Raw genomic sequence first — 6040 nt, 5'->3', positions numbered from 1 at the left:
GTACTCGAATCGTTTGCCCTAGCGGTGCGACGCGATAAAAGGACGTGGGAAGGGTTAGTCGAGGAGATAACAGAGTTATTAGGTGTAGGAAGGATTTGAAAGCGACCAACTTGGTCTTGTGTGCAGTTAAGGGTATGAGGGCTAATATCACTTCCCGGCTGCCCACACCGTGGAAGGGTATTTCTTGAGGGACCTGAAAAAGAAGTTGGATTAGTGTTGGTCTTAACGACCTGGGAGCGTGACCGCGGTGCCCAAGGGACATCTGCTTGAGGCCGGTCACGCACGGCCTTTTTGTGGGGGATTTTTGACGTGTTAGCTCCGTTCTTCAAAAGTCCTTACCGCCGGAGACGGAAATCCGTGGGATAAGGCGAGGTGTGCATTTTTAGGGTCGACCTTTTCTAACCCCACCCCTCCTTGTGGGAAGGCAGCATCGCTGTCATGCTGGTTGTCTGAAGGAAACACCTTACTGCTTTCACACCTCTGTACAGTCAGCAGTACGACTTCGCCTTCGGACCTTGGGATTGCTGCTTTTAGTCTCACCGCTCTTCAACCGACCTGTCTGGCATGGTAGGACCTTGAGGAACGATTGTTCCAGCCAGCATAGCTCGATTGGATCATCACGATAGGCAAGCCCGACCACCACGTCAAGGTAGCAGCAACGGTCGGGTTCTCATCCAGGTGCTCGTGCAACAATCGAACTTATAGCCGAACGATTTTGTTGGCCTGGCATGAATAAAGACGTGAGGGAGTGGGCACGCTCCTGTGTAAGCTGTCAGAAATCTAAGGTGATCAGACACAACAAATGTCCCTTAGGCTCTTTCACGATTGAAATATATTATTCTAAAGAATAAGTAGTGAAATGAAAACTATTGAAATAGACAAAAACAAAAACAACTGATAAATAGATATTCATATGAAAAACAAAAATAATATAATTGGTTACAAAATATTACTTAAAGTTAGACTTATATACTACTAATTATCAACTTAATGATCTAAAAGTTAAGGATTCATGAAGAATGAAGTTTTTAGGTTTAATCATAGACACACGTCCTTGTCGTTCCTCCTGGGTTATGGGACTGATTCCATAAACTAACATAAACGGTAACCGGTGTGGTGGAAATCGGGTTAATCATCCATTCTACCTAAACCCGCAACTGATTACGAAAGCTAGAAAAATTTATTGCACAATTATTATTGGTTCAAACCCCCCACCCACCCAAAAAAGAAAACAAAATGCAAAAAACAACTATTGAGCTCCGGTAGTTGTGCCGTGTTTCGATGTAGCTTCTTCTCCAGAAGGGCTCAGTAAACTTCACCGACATGTTTGACTGGAAGGTGGGGGCGGTAAATACATTATTGGTAAGTTCTATAGTAGGATGAAACATTTGTTCAATATTATTCAGGTTTTCTATCATTATCTCTGTTAGATCAGTTTGTACTCTTAGAAAACCCTACTATTTTGTCATAATAAAAGTTTTGTTTTATTATTTTTAAAAAGGAACTACTTTGTTGTTTTTTACTGAAGTCTGTTTGTTTTCTATTCCGAATGTTAATTAACGTTTTTTTTGTTTCATTCTCCCTTTTCTATGGTTTCTTGTTTTTATGTCTGTTCCTTTCTTTTATTCATTCGAATTTAGTTTAAGTTTTATAACTAAAAATAGGAGGATATTTTGAAAAGTATTGAAATGATATAATGTATAGCAAATTATTTATGAATTTCGTTCGTTTATAGATTGAACAAAATGGTATACCATTCATTCCATAGAAATATTTGAGTCTATTCTTTTAGAGTTGAAATCATGAATCAATTGAAGCTAGACCACCATGGGAAACTTGGAATCACTGGACCGGTGTTTCATCCTATTGTGGGACTCGTCAGTAGTGGGCATCCACGATCTCGCGTCGCGGGATTCGAACACAGGATCTATCAGTCTCGCGCGCCAGAGCGCTTAACCTCTAGAATACTGAAATCTTCACAAAACCTCCCTCTGATAATGATCATATGCTCACTAGTGACTGACTTCAAGATATATGTCCTGGAGTTCTAGTGAGAAGCAGTAACTAGTGGAGTTCAACCGGGTCAGTTGTGAGATAGGAACTCACTGAAGACAATTGGTGAACGGTCGCTCAACTTTGTGGATTGGTTGAAGCTAGACAATAACACCGTCGGATTCCAGCCGGCTCAGTGGTCTATCGGTTAACTGCTCGCACGCGAGACTGATAGGTCCTGGGTTCGAATCTCATGAGGAGGGATCGTGGATGCGGGCTGCTGAGGAGTCCCGTAATAGGACGAAACGGCTGTCCAGAGATTCCAGGCTTTCCATGGTGGTCTAGTTTCAATTGACTCTCTATATTAACCATAAAATTACTAAAATCTCCACAACCTCCCCTCCTATTTTTTTAATCAGAAATTTTTAAATTTTTCAAGTGAAACTTTCCTATTTTAAAAATCTGGTTTATATTTCGTGCGTTTATGTTCTGCCATATGGATCCAGTGAATAAGACAAGTTGGATTCTATGAATATCTTAATACAGTAAAAGCATTTTTGCAATAGAGACAGACTTTCCTGCATTTTTGGTCGTACAAGGACACTGGAAGATATTAATAGTATTGTAATTCATAGCATTTTATGCACAGAATGAAGATTATTAAGGATGTTTAACAGATGAAATCTAACACAAAATGAAAGGATACCTTAATGAATATTTACAACATTAAGAATTGATTAAGTGTAACTAAGTTCTCATTTCTAAAGGGATAGTGAAGTACACAAATATCCTGAAAATGCTGAAGAGTGATTTTATTTACTTGAAACCAATCAGCAAAAGAGGATAAACATCCATCATCCTCTATTGCTAAACATATAATCGAAACAGGTCATAAGATTGATCTTAACTCGGTTTTTGTGGTGTTGTATAAAAGTGTAAAAGGGCTTAGCCATACGAAAATTCAAACCCCTCTTTGTGTATTCAAAAACAGTTTGTTCTCTCCTTAAACCTACCCTAGTAATATTAGCTTATTATCCAGAGTGATTAGGTTTCACATTATTATTATTATTATTATTATCCTTGTTCATTCTTACCCTCATTTCCAGTCTAGTTGACCTTTTATTTTTATATATAAATGTTCTTAACAAGTATACTATATGTGATCAGATTGTTCGAAATGTATTGCGCTAATATATCACACAGTTCTGACAATCTTCATCTTATTTCATTATCGAAAAGTACTCTGAGATTCAGGTACATCCAACTGACGAGTCCCAAATAGGACGAAACGCGCGTCAAACTGGATTCCACTGCTAGCCACTATCCATCTCTGCTTACCGTGCTTGTGAATTAAGGCAATACCACACAGAGGCAATACGCACAGTATGTACATATGCCAATTAGAGACTGACCAGTTGCAGTCCTAACAAATTGATGGGAAGATTCAAACAAACAATACTAAATGAATTTAAACTTCACCCCATCGAACAAGCAAGTGGCTATCAGGACTCAGTGGTCAAGTGGATAACGCGAAGGTGTTTGAAGCGAAAGTTACTGGGTTGGAGTCCCAGAGTGAACATCAACTCTGAGATGCAGGTGTATCCAGCTGACGAGTCCCAAATAGGGCGAAACGCGCGTCCTGAATTCCACTACTAGCCACTATCCATCTTTGCTTATAATGCTTGTGAATTTAGGCTATATCGAGGCAATTCGCACAGTATGCACAAATGCCAATTAGAGACTGACCAGTTGCAGTCCTAAAAAAACATCAATGGGAAGATTCAAACAAACAATACTGAATGAATAAAAGATACTGATAGAATATTCCAGTAAACTGTTGATTTTCACTGACTTACTGATTATATGCATCCATAATCAACACTAATTATCCTATATTAACATAACCAATATAGTGAAACCCTCTGTTGTAATGGGCCTCAACATACACAAAAGAAAAATTAACATCCTCATATACAACATACAGAACACCAACTTAATCACATTTGATGAAGAAACTCAGGAAGAGGTAGAAACTTTCACGTATCTAGTCATCATCATCATCATCATCATCATCGAGGAACGTGGAGAATCTGATGAAGAAGTTAAGTCGAGGATTGGTAAGTCAAGAACAGCATTCCTACAGTTGAAACAGTTATAGAATCCAAAATAACTGTCTACAAGCCAACAAAAATGTGAGAATCTTCAATAAGAACGTCAAAATAGTTCTACTGTATGGAGGTGAAAATTGGAGAACTGATACAACCATCATCAAACATGTACACGTATTTACAAGCAATTGTCCACGCAAGATACTCAATATCCGTTTGCCATATACCATCAACAACAGCCGACTATGCGAGAAAGCAAACCAACTTCAATCTGGATAGGAAATTAGGAAAAGACGGTGTAGTTGTTGGATAGGACATGTATCACAGAAATCATCAAAGTGCGTCACGAAGGAAGTGTCAACTTGTAATTCTGGAGGGAAAAGGAAATGTGGATGACCAAGACATACGTAGTGTTGGGAATGGGAAGCAGACATGAAAAGGATGAATAAAAACTAAAAACAACTGTGCAGTAGATCTCAGTAAAGAGATTTATATGGGGAAACCTGGTGAGTGGTCTATACTTCTCCACGAGGTGTAACAGTATTAAAGATGTATGTAAGTATAGCTTTTAAAAATATGATCATAAAAAAGATGAATTTTTCTTTATCACAATTATCAATTTCAATAAATAAATATCTATTGAATAATAGGATTTATGAAAGTCCAGAAATTTTTATTTAAAAGTAGAGTGAATAAGCTTCACCTGTAGTCTTGGGGGAACTGATGCTCTCTGATGGATTCGATCCCATATCACCCAGCTTCACAGTCAGACACGTTACCACTGGGCTATTCAAGCCGCGACTGACCTCCTATAGGACTGAGCTGTATTCACAATTGATCGATCATTGTATGGTGATCAATGTCATATATGTCATGTCCTTCCTATCGACCAAGTTTCAATGTTTTATACAAAAAAAACTTGTGTTTTGATTTGTGTACGACTAAAGCTATTGTGATATAAAATTTTATGATCTTACATTTATCAGAATCCTTGACTAGATTTATGTAAACAATATGGTAATAAAGGATCTTGAAGTTGAATGTCTTGAATCAATTTTATATCATTGAATAAGTGATCTATTATTGACTTTTGATGCAGGTACATCCAGCTGACGAGTCCCAAATAGGACGAAACGCGCGTCCTCGATTCCACTGCTAGCCACTATCCATCTTCGCTTACCATGCTTGTGAATTTAGGCTATATCGAGGTAATACGCACAGTATGCACATATGCCAATTAGATACTGACCAGTTGCAGTCCTAAACATCGATGGGAAGATTCAAACAAACAATACTAAATGAATTTATTGTTGATTTGTGTTATTCTTTTATAACATTTGGTTGTAGATGCCTTGAAAAATTGATATACAACTTTCGCAGAATATTGTTTAGTAAAAATTATGCTGTACACAAAGTTGTATGATGAAGTTCTGAAAGAGAACAGAATAGGTGTAACCTGAATTCACTGAATTAGCGAACAAAAAACACCTAGGTACCATGTATCTGAAATTAATTAGACTTTTTTTCGACTAAATTGTTTACCAAAACGGTATGATCACATTCACTGCCTTCTCTTGACGGGGGTATTGTTTACAAAATTGAAAAGACGAAAAGCGAATGTCCGGCGCTTTGACCGGGTTGGTGGACACGAAAAGTCCACCTCGGGCAGTTGGAAAACCCTGATTCCAAACCAATGGTACACACGGGTTCCATTATTTTGAGGGAACTAATGGCGTATGAATCAATCGTTGGTCACCGGCTACCGTGTGACTGCATCTCCTTACGATGCTCCACTGCCTTGTGGATCAGACCTTTAAGTCAAAGTCTCCAGGTGTGGCCCCCTAAGAATACACCCGCTTCGGTTTGGGCACCTGGGTAGTATCACAGCCCTTACACAAATCAAATGAGATTTGTGTGGCGCATAGTTATTTGGTTCCCCT

Source organism: Schistosoma mansoni, chromosome W, assembly GCF_000237925.1.
Source record: "Schistosoma mansoni strain Puerto Rico chromosome W, complete genome".
In the NCBI taxonomy this organism is placed as follows: domain Eukaryota; kingdom Metazoa; phylum Platyhelminthes; class Trematoda; order Strigeidida; family Schistosomatidae; genus Schistosoma; species Schistosoma mansoni.
This window is presented reverse-complemented; position numbering follows the sequence as displayed.